Here is a 15,691-nt window from a genome sequence, read left to right as displayed (position 1 = left end):
TATCCAATATAACGGAGTTACCACTTGCTTATCCCTCCCTTTATCTCAAAGTATTTGTGTCATGAATTGTCTCTTATTGTGAACTAGAAATCACTTTGGATGGAACAGAGTCTTTTTATTATTGTTACATGTGTGAGTATTGCTTAGCAACTGCGTGGGGCTTGGCTTTTGAACCCTTCATTGTGGGGTGTTTACAAAGACCCTTGCAGTGGCAGAGAAGAATGGAGATTAGTGAACCTTCTTGGTCAAATTGCCAAGAAGGAAATAAAATGAATATGTTTTAAAATTTTTTTTAACTTCTCATGGTCCAGCGTTGGAGTCTGGGAAAGACTGGAGGCGCAGTATAATTTTTAGGGGTTGGAGTAGTCAAAATGAATCTTGAAGGTCAGCATTAAAGTGTTTGGCATCACAGATCTGAATGAAGGTAGAGACCAACGCAGCAGGAGACTGAGTTGAGGAGGAGTCTCTGGAACCAATTTGGACATTATACTGCAGAGCTGGGCCCTGCCCCCAGCTGTACCACAATGGTGCAGGAATAGCTGGGGTTAAACCATACTATTTTCAGTTTAAAAATTAGGGTATTTCTCCACTGATTTGAGAAACTAACCATCTCCTGCAACTTCTGGACTTCAGGAGCGTTGGGCAGGAATTAGGGTGTTCAAGTCTGACAGACCTGAAGTTGTTGGCCCTTGGAAGCCATCAAAGAGCTGCACCAGCCTCTTGGCAGGCTGCCGGTGAGCCAGCATGGGGCTGATAAGAAACTGCCCTGATCAGTCATGCTCAATATTCTGTGTTGCATCAGGAGAATTGCTGAAAGCAAGACGTTTCCATAAAAAGTTACACTTTCAAAGCATAAACCTTTCCCAGTGGAGAAATGTTCCATCATAAAATGTTGGACCAGTTCGACTCTTGGCTTGCTCAAAGGTACAAAAGCTCATTGCATTTTAAATAAACTTCAGCAGTGTTAGCCTATGCCAACTCTCAAACCACAAATCAAGCAAACTTGGTTCTTTCTCCCTTAATTATCCAACCTAATAATTCCCTTGTCATTTCCCCCTTTTGCTTCACTGAAGGAAGATTGTGTTTGCAGTACACCAAGACGCTGTATCCGTCTAGTTTCATTGCCCTGGAATTTGAAATTCATAAACATTCATGACAGAAATACATATAGCTTTAATCCCAAATTAGGTATGTACAATTGGCACCAAAATTCAATTACCTTCAGGACACACATGATCTGACTTTGTTTCATTAAGCACTTCTTTGACATAGTCATTTCTAAAACCAGCATGAAATGCACATTTTCTTCAGGGACAAATGAATGACAAAGCCTGCCTTGCCAAGGTTTGAACACATGGCTTTTGAAAGTCTAACCAGTTAATGTCTAATACTTAGACCTTTCTCCTCAAACATTAACGTTGCATGAGAGATGGAGAGTATTTGCTATGAAAACTGAATGGCAGAGCTAGCATCCTAGAGGATATGTGAATTCTGAAGAACAATGAAATAAAAACGTTCAGACAATATTAAAATCTGGTAGGAACTGAAAAATCAGGCACTATGGAAGCTAAGAGTGAATGTTCATGTGTTTGTCAGTGCAGATGACTTAACATACTATACAGCCTGTATATTGTGTTGCCTGAAAACTACAGTTTATAACAATTTTCCCCTGACCATCTCATATCTGCAAAATTGTGTGGTTGCAAAACCGACACAGTAATGCCGATTCATCTTGTGTACATACCAGTATGTCTCTGAAGTAACTTGCATCACTTCAAGTATAGGGGAAAGAAAATTTGGCACCTGTATCTTCACTTTTGAATATGAATAACCACTATTAGGCTGCATGTTCAACCTTAACTGATTAACCGATGCTTATGTGAGTCATTTATCAACTTACTCTTGCTTCAATACATGTTTTTTATCATTCAGCTCCTCAACTTTTTCTTGCAAAGGAAAAAGCCATAGATTTCACCAGTGTGAGTAGGCAACTAAGACCAATGGCACTTCAGAAATGCCATCAGTGAGGTCGCGTACTTGCAGACTCCATTAGAATCAGCAGTGCGTCAGATAATTCACTTTCCGCAGCCTCTGCCCCTGCAACTCTACCATCTCCCACAAAATAAAAATTCAGAATCTCTTGTTTACAATTTTTCATTTAAAAATTATAAATAATTTTTTAACCTTTCTCAATATGTGAAAACCATGCTGGTACCAAGCAGTGTTGCTTACCACTGGATGTGCATCTCTGGAGAAAATGTCAGCTTATCAAGAGTATTAAGTGCCAACCAGCATGACAATAACAAAAGACATGAGCATTCAAGTGTGAAATCAGAGAGCCTTTCCAGCAGCAGCATTGTGCTGTGTGATATGTTGCATTCGGATCTGTGAGAAAGCTTTGTACATAATTTAGAGTAAAGCTTTAATATTTGATTGGAGAGCTAGCACTAGATGAAGTGCCAGTGTGAAAGAAGTCCAAGGCAAGTGCCTTCCTCCAGAGTCTCTTTTGTGCAGTAAAACAACTTACTTGAAAATCACTGTTCATCATTTAATTATGTGGCACTGTCATGCACTTTAGAGTCATATGGTATGAAACAACATGATCTTGAGGGTAAACAGCATGATCTTGAACCTCCTACAGAGGCTTTTATTGCACTGTTTGAGGGACTACAATAAGACTGCTGAAAGGATCCAACTGGAAGAATCTTTACCCTACCATAATAATTTCAGTAAAAATAAAGTTACCTATCTGCAAATTTCAGGCTCCCAAAATCAACTACTTTTCTAGAAAAACAAAACTGTGTGGCCTGAATTTCCACAGAAAAGCATAGAACATCTGAAGATTTTCAGTTTTTTGAGAAAGAATCAAGATTTTAAAACTAAACCTGACACTTCTTGTGAGAAGCGCTCTCTTGCTAGATTTCCAGCTTTCTGTCCACCCCAAATAACAAATAACATTTCTAAGTGATTCCAACAACTGCTGTTCAGCAGCTTCAAACCCTTGATGCTTTGGGTCTGGTGCAGGCACAGGCCATTAAGATTGTTACAAAATTTTACTGCTGACTGAGGGTTTGGAAGGCTGTGAGAAGCCATGTCAAACATCCTCCTCCACTGCTGGGCACAGTTCATGGGGTTGGTTGGCCCGTGCAGCTGTCTGTAGGTCGCTCTGAGCCGAGTGCCTGGCCAAGGCACACATGCAAGGCTGGTGGGGTGAAGCTTCCACCAAAGTGAATGACACTGCCATGAGAGCAGGCAGCAAGGTTTTGAGAAGTGCAAAACACCTTGTGCTGCCCTACGTGGGACATGAGAGGGTTTGACTTTTTGGAATTGTAGTGCTTCGGGTGACTTACGAATGTGGGGACTACTGTGGTCCTCACATTCATAGGACACTTTTGTAACAACACAGGAATTCTGGTTTTTATCTTTATAATAATTTGACCGTGTTTAATCCAGGTTACACAGTGCAATACCAGTCACTGTGTTCTTGCCTCTTGTACTTTAGCTGCAGTCACCTGTGAGGCACTTCCCCCAAATGTTATCTCTGTGGTGGGCTACCAAGTGCTGACTGTAGAGAGTCTCTCCTGCAAGAGCATTCACCATCATATACATTTTCTCCTAGTTGGAAACTTTGCTTTCAGAGACACATCCTGGTTGAGAAACCCTAGTCGTGCAATTAACTCTCAGCAGGTGCGTTTCATATTGCATCGAGTGCCTCCTTACAGAGCCTTCATCACTCTTAGTCCAACAAAGATGTCCTGTTGTTTTAAAAGTCACAGCTTTTTTGGACTTTTTATTTTAGTAGTTGATTTTTATTTCTGCTTTTTTCTGTACTGAACATTTGATCAATCATTATTTTATTTCTACTAATGCTTAGTCTGTCCCCTTCTGTACCTGTCTTTGTCCTGTAGACGTCAGGTTGCCCATAACATAAGGGAACCTAGCAACATCTATTCATTTTCACGGTGCACCACCACCCAGGTACATTTCTGCTGGCTATTTTTTGCCCTGTGCCTGCAAGCTGCTAAGTGGTTTTGGTTGTCACTGCAGAAAATCAATAGGATTTGTAGCACCTCAAAGGAGGTAATAAACACTTTGCAGGATCAGCTCTTAGGCCTTGGCTTTCTTACCAATGAATGTGCTATGGCAATAATTCCTGAAGTTTCATCATCTTTGTTAGCCTTTGTCTTGAGAATCTGAGTTGCTATTATGGGAAATGAAATAAAACTAAACTGTATTGGAAATCCCTTACTAATATCAGTGCTATAGATTATTTTTACTGCTTAAGTGTTTTAAGTCATACGTCTTCATTAACAGACTATTTGGGCATATTTTTAATATGAGCAGGTTGATACCTTTAAAAGGGGCTCAAGCTCTTGAGTGATGTCTACACTGGGAAACAAGTGCTTTTTAAAGCAAAGGTGGTATGGGTGAATGAGAATAGCTTAACATAAACTCAGAGAACAACTTTTCCCTTCAATTGATTAATAATTACAAAGAATAATAATTATAGGCAGATACCTGCAGGAACCTAGCACGGCTTAGTAAAGTGCCACAGAGGATAAACTTCTTTTTCTCTTCAGAGGACAGTAATTTCAAAGTTAGCAAGTACCACAGCATTAACAGAGGTAGAAGGAGCCACTGTAGCTCCTCATCAACAACTTTAATCACTTTGTTTGGTGCATACTTCTCAATCTTTACTTCCCATTACAAATCACAAATGACCTCATACACTCCAAAAGCAAGTGAAGAATGGGCTGCAAAATCTTTCTATAGGGACACCACTTTAGGTTATGAGAAGCTGGAGGGAGAACATTAATGAAAAGCAGAAAATTGAAATGAAAACTTGAATTTAATCTGAGGTAAATGTATGTTACAGTCACTGTGCTTTAAAACATGTAAAAGATGGAGAGAAAACATTAAGGGTAGCTCCAGAAAAAGTCTCAGCAGCAGTAGCAATACCAATAACAGAAAGTATGTCAGCTAGTATAGGTTTTTTTGTAATACCATTTTCAAGTGTTACGCATAACCAGTCCTTAAAAAAAATCAGTCTCTTTATGAACTGCTCAGATATGATAAACTTCAAGATATGCTTTCCCAACTCTAACTGTTCATTTTTATCTCTATTACCAAAATATTTATATCAGTATCCTCAGTGAATCCATAAGCTAAAAAAATGTGCTCATTAAGGTGCTACTTCATCTAAATGATAACTAGCAGCCCATTGCATATCGTTTTGGGCAGCTTTCTGATCTCAGCCAAGACATACCCAAACAAACAAACAAAAAAATATGGGATAGAAAAGTTCAGAACACATTTCCATGCTCAAGAGAGTGCAACATTTGTAACATGTTACAAACCCTAAACCTTTTGAAAAAGTACTAGTCAGGAAGTAGAGATGTTTGCTATAGGAAGAAGTTCTTTCTTTTTCACTGGAAATGCTGAAATGTGAGGGGTTTTCTTCACTCTTGAAACTGCTGCTAGTTGCAACATCTTGGACTGTTAAGAACCACATATGATAGCATATGGATCATCTACATCTGAGTGCCACTACCAAGAAAAAAAGAAAGGCAGTATAACTCATGTCAAGTATCATGGCTTTATGGACATTAGGTCTTTTCAGAAAACAAAGTTGTAGAATTCATGTTCTTTAAGAAATTCTGGTACAAGTTTGATTCTGATTCAGAAAGAATCAGAAAGAAGTTTTGCTTCTCAAGAGAAAGAAATTATAAGGAGAAATAATTTAGAAAAAAATAGAAATATTTCAGAATTGTTTTTTCCCCAAGTATTTCAGCAGCCTTTACTCTTGGGAGCTCTCCTGAGAGGTGAGGGCAAGGTGAGAACTTACTAAGCCTTTGGGGACTGCCCTGAAGCTCCTTGGTGTGAACATGAAGCCTAGGAGCTCTAAAGACTTTAGCTCCACCTAAGGTTTGCATGGCTGTCTGGCCCCTTGCTGCAAATCCATACCTGGAAGCATGGAGGTACCAGAACCTAGAGTCAGCCCAGAATTTCTAGGGTTTTCAGAGTCTCTCAAAAGTCAGAGGCTTGAAGTCCCTAGAGAGAGGTAGAACTTCCACAGGTTTCCAAATGTGGGATCCTGCTTTGTAGAACGGGGCTTGGGCCCTCTGTGAGCTGCCACTTCCACTTGGCTCCCTGGTATATGGTAGGGAAGGATGTCTGAGGGAAGAAAAACAAGTCTAACTTGAGAAAAACTTCAAGATATTATACCCTGATTGAACCAGCTGCACTGTTGCCCTCTCAAGATGAGAAGATGCCTGCAGCTGGATAAGTGCAGAACAAGTGTCTTGCCTGAAAAATTTATAATGGAGTTTTTCCTTTTGGATAACATTTGTCCTAGAGACCAGCTGAACCATCCAAATAATTGGTTTTTACTGTTGTTATGTGGTTAATCCAATGAAATCTAATAGGAAATATCAGTCCTCAAGGCAACTGATAGACTTCCGTGCTTACACAATACTTAGTTATTTGCTTTAGAAAGTTAAAAAATGTCGGATGTATAGAATGTAAAGAAGCCAAGCTACTGCTTCAGCTGAGTTCAAACAGGAGTCTGTGCACAAACCTCACCATGAATAGCATTCACTTGTATGATTTGTTCATGTGTTCTCTTGTTCGTGCTTATTACCTCTCTGGGACCACTTGCATAAATCAGCTGCTGCGCCTGAGTAGTTGCAATCTCAAGGGAACAACCTAGCAAGCACGCACAGTTTAATACTTCTACATTGAGCCAAAAATCCTCCAAAGAGTTTCAGACATGTACTGATATCTAATCTGTTGGATTTTTTTTTAACCACTTCAACTGTTATGGCAGCTATTAGGTCAGTGCAACGTCATTCTTCTTAATTGTGTAATGTCAGCAAAGCACTCCATTTATACCTTTCAAAAATGCCACAGATTTGTTCCTTATTTGGCTGGAGATAAATCTGCTGCCATAACATATTGATCTGAAAGACCTCCATTCAATAGCTGTCACTTCAGAGCCCCCGGGCTAAATTGTCCCTCTTTTGCAAGTTCTTTTGCTGACAAAGCTTCATGCTAGTGTAGGTAACAAGTAATTTTGACAACAGTAAAACACGTGGAATGTTTTCACTTGACTGTTTTTTTGTCTTAAATAAAAAAGTCTATTGCAGTTGACTAGGAATGTTGTTATGCAGTAGTCTAGTGTGTCTCCCTTCTGCATGCCCTACTGAACCGCAAGCGGTGGAAAGGGCCAGAACTGTCCTTAGTTGCCTGTGTCATACTGTCTGAGGACAGGTGTGAATTAATCTGAGAAACAACATATGTATGAGAAAGTGAGCATATGGCTTTTAATTATTTCTTCATCATGAATATAAGAAAAATTCATTATAAAAAAGATTATTTTTGTATTTCAGTGGAAAATATGTCCTTTTTGTCTAACATTCTTTGTGAGACAAATCTAAAGAATGAAAATTCTGACCTTTTCTGTTTTGAAACTCTGTGTATATGCACAATCTGAATCTCCATTTTTAGCTTCTTCCCCACTTATTTCAATTGACTATAGGTAAAGTTCAAAAAAAAAAAAGGTTCTTGAATCTTTCCAGTATTTTGCTGAATCACGGAATGATTGAGGTTCGAAGAGACCTCTGGAGATCATCTGGTCCAACCCCTCTGCTCAGGTAGGCCCACCTGGAGCAGGCCAGAAAACCATGCCCAGAAAATATAAATGAGAAAAAATATATTTAAAAGATATATGAAAAATGCTCAGATATGAGAATTGCTATAATTATCTTGACAGAAATGTAACAAATGTGTTGAAATAATTTGCAAAAAGCATGCAATAAAGCATAGATGAATTTAAAGTAAGCTTTTTCATTTAGTTGACCAGCTACCACTGGGAGGGAGCGAAATGATGAACTCCCCTTTGCAAACTAAACACTCTCTCTCTGATGTCCCATCATGGTATTAATATGTTAACCTGAAGCACATTTGACTTCCTACTGCTTCTTCTGCAATCTGTGTGGACAGTGGTTCCAGATACAATATAAATGCTAAAGCAGTTGTGCAGGAGAAGATGACCTTAGCAAGTGGTGCTCACTGAAGGGAAGTGAGGACAGACGAATTAAAGCAGATCCCTTGGCACTTCAGGTTACTGTCTCAAGAAGGACAAGGCTTTTAGCAGATCTGTAGGAGAATTAGGGAGTCAAAGGAGATAGTCCAGCTCTATTTCACATTCCCAATTCACTAGACTAATCAAAGTAGACATGTCCCTGGATTTACCTTTTTCACAGGTTTTTCCTTCTGATGATCAGTGTGTTTGTAATTCTAGGCTAATTCTGCTCCAGACTAACAAAAGTTCATGAACTCTGTCCCCTTCTTACTTTACTGAAACTGATATGCTTTTCATTCCCAGGGTGCTATTTGCTAGGAATGCCCACACGTCATTTAAAAGCTGTGGGAACAAAACTCTTTCCTGGGTCTTCTAACTCCATAGGAAGTCATTACCTTCATTTCCCACTTACACTTTTGGAAAGGAATTTTTTGAGCCTTTTAATAATTTTTTTTTTCAATCAGTGCAAAATTTTGTCCAAGCAGCCGTATCTGTTGTCCTCGTGCAATGCCCATGATAGGTGACGAATGCTTTCAGTGGATTATAATCTTTAGAGTTTACATGATTTAAATCAAGCTTCACAGCTTGGTTACACAGTATTATCAACAAAAGACCCAGTTCTCCAACTGCAACCCTGCCGTCCGCTTCTAAATAGAGGACTTCTTGCTGCCTGTTCTTAAATGGTGCATGTATGAGTGTGATAGTGGTGAGTAAGAGATCTATAAATGGGTTCTGGTGAGGAGTAAACATCATGTGGTCGTTCACTTTGGAAGCTTGTTGAGTGTGAGGCATTTACTGAACCTTGGTGCACTTGCTGTAATCACTGATTTTCTATAAAGTTCTAATGGGATATGTCTCTTTTCTCCTTTGTAAAGTTACTTATAAAACAGACTCCCTTAGAATCTTAGGGTTAAATCTATACATCTGGAGTCTGTTCAAATAAAGATAAATTTTATTTAGCCCTTAGGTGATTCATGCACAGTCTTTAATTACATAATATTAGCACTGAATGTGGTCATTTTAGTGCAAATATGGAGATACAGCCAAAATCTGAATTCATTTAATGTTTCAAATTATTTCAACTAACATGTTGTATAAGAACAGAAAATATTGACAGTTGGAATTACTGATGCTTTTTTTAGAGTAAAACTTCTATCTGCTTGCTGTTAACCAGCTTGGGCCTATTTTCAGGAAATAAAAGGGAGATACAACATTAAAAACTCTCATTTTGTAGAAAGAAAAAGTGAGATTTTGCTATTCATTAATTTATTTAGATTTATTTTTGAACTAACATTTATGTTCAATAGCACAAATATTAAATTATTTTTAACAGAAAAATAGCCATTGCTTTTTCCCATGGTTAGAAAACTCGGGGACCTAGTCTTTTTTGTCCCAGAAGCTAAGTCTGGCATCTCATCAGCTGCAATTACAGCTCTGCAGATTCTCAAACACAGAATGAAGAAAGTCTTGAGGGCTGAAAACTCCCCTAAATTCATGATTCAAGAAAGCTCCTAAGCATGTGCTTATGTCCATCCTTAATCAGGACAACAGCTAAGCATTTGCTTTCAAGTACATCCTTTTCTGTTTTCTTTAAAATGACAAAGTGTTGCTGGGTAGAATAAGGTTGATTGGAGTGGCAAGGAAGGCTTTGGTAGATAAGCTTCAGAAGCTGAAAGAATAACCAGGGAACATAACTGTGAGGATTATTAATGTACCATAAGCAGCATATTTTTGAGTTTACAGCCTCCCATTGATCTCTGAAGGAGTTAGAGCTCTAAAAATAACATGCCTTTGGGAGCTAGGAGAGAGAGAGAGAATCAGAGCTGGCCAGAGGGAGGTCTGAGTGGATTGAAGCATCATGGGGAGATAATACAGGATCTGCTGACTGCAGAGGGAGTTCAGGTAGCAATTATAAGCAAGAAGAGAGCGGAGAGTATACCTGAGAGAAAGATAATATTATTAGCAGGTGTTAAAATAGCACTGCTTGCAAGCAGTGTGCTTTAGAGAAAGTATGAGAACAGTAGGCTTAACTTTCCTCAGCACCTGAGTGCTGAGGCAATCTTTATCATCATGGCAGTCTGGTTGCTCCTGCATTTGGATGGTAAGTGGCAGGGTTCTTGGGCACTATAGTATTTTTTTTCTTCCTCCTGCTAATTAATTAGTCTTGTAGGTGCATGACCTCTTAGAAGATTTGATTTCCTTTGACAAGAGTGGCTATATCTCACTTGTGACTGGGAGAGCTGGAGACAGCAGATCTTTTGGTGGATCCACTGCCTAGTGAGTGTGCTGTGCTATGGTAGAGGGAAGAAGAGTGGTGCTTGCTTGGCTGGTGGGTTATGATGCCAATTGGGACCTTTCTGCCCTGAGGTCATAAAGGTATTAAGTGATATTAATATTGATTCCAGCAGGAGCTGGGTGTCAGAGGTCTGGGATCTATGAGGAAATGAAGGGAAGACTAAGGAGTATTTGTAGAAATGGAGCCAGATTACTTGTATTATTTACAACACAGTAATACAATATATAATGCCTTGTTGTTTTAGTCTGTAAACTCACTCACAGTTCCACAGCAAAGCAGGGACAAGCAGGGGCCTTGCACCAGACCCACAAATCCACTCTGGCCCTCATGAATGGAGGACACCTTCCCTTGGGACAAACAAGGGCTCTTCCCAGACTCACAAACTGGCTGAGACTTGAGAGCACCTCTGGAGACTGTCCAGTCCAAACCCCTGCTCAGGACAGAGTCATTGCTCAGGGTCATGTCCAGTTAGGTTTTGAATATCTCCACAGATGGAGACTAGAACCTCTCTGGGCAGCATGTGCCCGTGTTTGCCATCCTGACAGTAAAAGAAGTTTTGTTTCCTGTTTAAATTAAATTCCCCTGTATTTCAATTTGTGCCTGTTGTCTCCTGTCCTGGGCGCCACTGTGGAGAGTCTGTATCCGTCTTCTTTGTACCTTTCTCAACAAAATCCCTGAGGGCTTGGTATGTGCAGCTGGTGTTAGGAGCTCAAGAAATAAGGAAAGATTAAGCTACTTGGAGATTAAGGTAGAGGAAGATGAGCACAGAGCTCCCACGCAAGGCAGATGTCCCCTCCAGGATGGCACCTGCAGGAAACACAGCCTTAGCATCTAAGACGCTGAATATGAAAAAATGTCATGTAATCCTAAAAACTGGAATGATACATTACAGCCATCCTTCACATCACAAACCTGCCCACGATGTGTTTGGAGGCAGAACCTGACATTGGCTTCTTTCAGCAGAAGGGTCCAAAAACACTTGTGATGCCAAGGACCACATTATGTTCAGATGTGCCTGCTGTGCTCTGCACACCCTCTCTCCTGATCCTGGGCTTGGGTGCTTGGGTTTAATCACAGCTAACAATGTTTTATCCACCCACCACTGGAAAGCAGTCACCTTGTGATATTCAGAACAGGCACAGAACAGTTTGAAAAAGAAAGGAGAAAACTGAAACACACATAGAGCGTATGTAGGCAGGTGGTAATTATATAGGACAGGATTACATGTGCATGCGTATCCCAGGAAGCCATCAAATACAACCTTAAAGTTGGATGTTGTTTTTGAGATCAGAAAGATAAGTACCTAAAATTACCTGATTGGAAGGAAATTTCAGCTGAAACAGAACAGCACATTGCCTTACTGAAGACTGTTATTTGATTGCTAGTGGCCACAGAGTGCATTAGTAGCACTACGTGTGGATTTATGACCTCTTCCCTGTGGACAATGACACCCCCTCCCTTTTTTTTCAATTAATTAACTTTTTTTCAAGTTAATTAACTTTTGCCTTCTTTATTCAAAAGTCGCCAACACTTTCAAGCAGATAGTGTAAGCCATGCAGTGTTTCTCTTAATAGCACCTCTTTTGTCCACGGAAGTGTTTCTTCTGAAAGCTAAGCAATTCCAGCCTTTTGAATGTCCCTCCAATAGTTGTTCAAATGTGCACAGCCTACACACATTCAGGAGCACAGCAAAAACACAATTTATGTGACATATTGGAAAATATAGAAGGTTGTCATTTTCTTCTCTCTCCTGTGGCTTTTTTTCTGATTTCTAAGCATTTGTTAAAGGTTCATGAGTTCGATGAAATTTACCAAAAATAGAGATATTCCTCTACCACAAATACTTACATCTGATTGAACTTATATGCTGAGAAAGGTGGTGTCTTGAACTTTTGAAAGTTAATTGCAAAACCTGTTTTCCTCAATACTGAGCCATCTGGAACCACCAATATCAACAGCAACCACTGATATTTCTTAACTTCAAAAAGAAGAGGAATAGACCCCATGCTGGGCTTCAAATTGGCTGTGACTATGCAGGAAAATCACTGTAGGCAGGTCAATGGAAATTGCTCATCTTTCCTCAGGCAGTAGCTAAACACCTCCCTCCACCTCACTTTACATAAGTATAAAAATTAACTCCGGTGGGACTTATACAAACAGCACAGAAAATGCTATGGTACCATATCTAGAATACTGTCTTCAGTGCTGGGCAGTCATGAAAATTAAAGCGGAAACAGGGGAGGAGTGAAGTTGTGACAAAAATAGTTACAGGAGCAGACACACTACCAAAAGAAGAGAGGCTGAAAATCCTCGGGACTGATCAGTTTGGACAGGAGACAAAGAAGGAAACTCACTACCAGTAAGGACTCTAATGGGCAGTAGAGAAAGCATGAGAAAAGGATAATCAAATCAACTGAAAAAAAGAATAAAAATAATGTATATGTATTCTGTGTATATATGTATATACTGGTAAATAGTATTTACTGGTAAAATTAAATACTATTTTGATTTTTAGCTATCTGATACATCCCTACTACCTGTGGCATGATTGCGGTGCCATGTCATATGACAGGATTTGCCTTCTGTGCCTGCCAAAGCAGTGCTGGGCCTTCCCTGGGGATGAGTCCCAGGGCCCAAGTAGGGCTGGACCCTGCTCACCCAAGGCCAGGGACAGTCCAGGGAGCCTCCCCCACTCCCTGTCAGACAGCCGAGGGCAGCTGGGCAATGTGATGGGGTGGGGGTTGCAGCTACCCTCTACCGAGGGCAAAACACGAGGCTTTAGAGACCTGAGCTCTTAACAGTCATGAAGTTTCCTCAGAAGGAGATTTGGAAAGTGGGCAGAAAAAGCTAGTGGATCAAAAAGATTTGTTTCACACCCACTCTGTATTCCCTGAGCTTGTGTGTAAACAAGTACAGTCAGTGAAAGCAAAATTGCAGGTGCAGGGAATGTACTCCCCCTCACAACTTACAGGTACTTTTCTGCATGCTCTGAAAATACCTGTGATCACACTGATAAATTATTAATTTCTGGTCTTGTATTTGTCACACAGGTCTGTCAAGAGAAACTGAATGGATTCCAATGAATGGAGATAATTTGAAATATTTTATATATTTGTATGAAGACTATGAACTTCCTAACTCTGCAATACCCCATAGGAAGCATCTTCTTTGTACATTTATATCAACACTTTCTTGTTGTCCATTTTGTTTAACATAGGAAAGTACAGCAACTAGCAATGAATGTGTATATATTCAGGGATGATTTTGACCTGAGAATGGGGAATAGTATCATTTGAAGTTTGAGCAAGAGTAGAATAAATACTTTTAAAAAAAAGTATTATTGGCAATTAATTTGGTTTCTTTCCTTTTGAAAAAAAAAATCAGTATTGTATTTTAAAATTATTTGAAAAAATGCAGAATAAATGAGGACTGTAAAATCTAATTTCCTGATGTGTGCTCCTGGCTGTAGAATGGGAATTGTGTATCATGTGTAATAAAGAAAATGAAAATGCTAAAAGGAATGGTCCTTCTAGTGAGTTTAGCTAAATTCTTCTGTTGTAGGGCCAAACTATTTTTTTTCTGGAGAATCTAAAATGCACTGGTTTTCTGATATTTGTGCATCACCTTTACTTTGTACAAGGAAAATACAGGATGTGAGCTAGCTGACAGAAAATCCTGCAACCTTTATTCAAATAAACAGGTCAACCAGCCTTGATGGAACATTCTCCTCACTATAGGTTGAAGGATCACTGTCTTCAAAAGCCCAAATAAAAAGGGGACATTGAAATACTGAAGCTGAGCAAAAATAATGTATATCACACCAACTCTTACATACGATGATTAATCCCTGACACTTGTTTTATATGGACTGTACATAAATAAAGACTGTTCTATGCATATTCTATTTTTGGAAATGAGATCTTATTGTTAGAGAAATTTAATACACTGTGTCTCCTCGGTGTCTCTTGTGTTATTTACTGTGAAGGGATGAGAGGAGTGGTTTTGTAATAATATTCTTCTACTGTGGATTGAAAACTATTCTACATGCTCTGATACGCTTTGGCTGGCACTTGTGTATTCAATTAAAATAAAGTTTATTATTCTGGTTAGAAAACAGATTTCAAGTTGAGTATTACTAACAATGACATCCATTTAATTCTTGTTTGCTACATCAGACAATACAAAAGCTAACTGGCAATATTTTTGTATTTCAAGTTATTACACATGTTTGCATGGCTTTGTACAGGAAATTAGAAAGGAGCTCTACTTGCTGCAGCTCAGTTAAAAGGATATTTTGGTATTTTTTTACTTTCAGTATGCAATACCGACATTGCTTCCTATCTTGCTTCATCCTTATATGCTCATGGCTGTTTTCCCTTAATGCATTCCTTGGGGGCGAACATCCCCATAACACAGGTTGAAATGAAAGTGTCAAGAGGCAGAATACATCAGAAGCACCTTTCATTTACATACTGATAACATTAACATGTCTGTTCAATCAAAAATGAACCATTTTCCCCCACGCTGCATTATCAGTCACGATGTTGGACTGCATTGTTCCTGCCAGTTTGGAAGTGATAAAAAGAGGAGAAAACACAGAATACCTTGAGCCAAAGCATGTTGAAGGTGAGAGGAGTAAGGGTCTCAGCTTTTATTTGTCTTTGCTAACTTTAAAAATACCCATTCTGGAGTATTCCATGTATTTCATGCAGAAAGGTAAAGCCACATTTTTCCCCCTCCTTTCACGGTTAGGAGACTTCATAGATGAAATTCCAGGAGATGGGGAAAGCTGGGCCCACATCTCAGTCATCACATCTGAATGCGTACGTGAAAGAAAAATGTACCATCCAGACACAGAAGTGTGCTGCTTCTGTCAGATTTCAACTCCTTTGCAGCTAAATGGAGCAGTACCACCAGTGGCCACTGAAACATCTTAATGGTGGGGAGGGGCTAGGCAGAAGCAAAGAGTACTTTTTTCTCAGTTTCATTTTTATTTTAAATGGAATTTCAATATATATATAACTTTAGACCATCTGGAAGGTCACAGCTATGGGGTGTGGGTATCTGTGAGTTAGGTCTTAGCACTACAAGGAATCTTTATGAAAGCATAAAATTAGCAACTAAATATGAGGGAAAAAAGGAGGCTCTGAAGGCTCTCTGTGTCTCAGCCAGCGAACTGTTAACAACTGGTCTCAACCAGGGTGTGTTACTGATGTTACTTTTTATTTAAGTCTTAGGAAAGTGTCTGACTGTAGGGTATACAGAGATCGGTGAAAGATGCCCCAAGCAACTCTGCAGTCTATTACTCCTAGC

The sequence above is a fragment of the Mesitornis unicolor genome, unplaced genomic scaffold (genome assembly GCF_000695765.1).
Source record: "Mesitornis unicolor isolate BGI_N332 unplaced genomic scaffold, ASM69576v1 scaffold5609, whole genome shotgun sequence".
NCBI lineage: Eukaryota > Metazoa > Chordata > Aves > Mesitornithiformes > Mesitornithidae > Mesitornis > Mesitornis unicolor.
Note: the sequence above shows the minus strand (reverse complement) of the source record.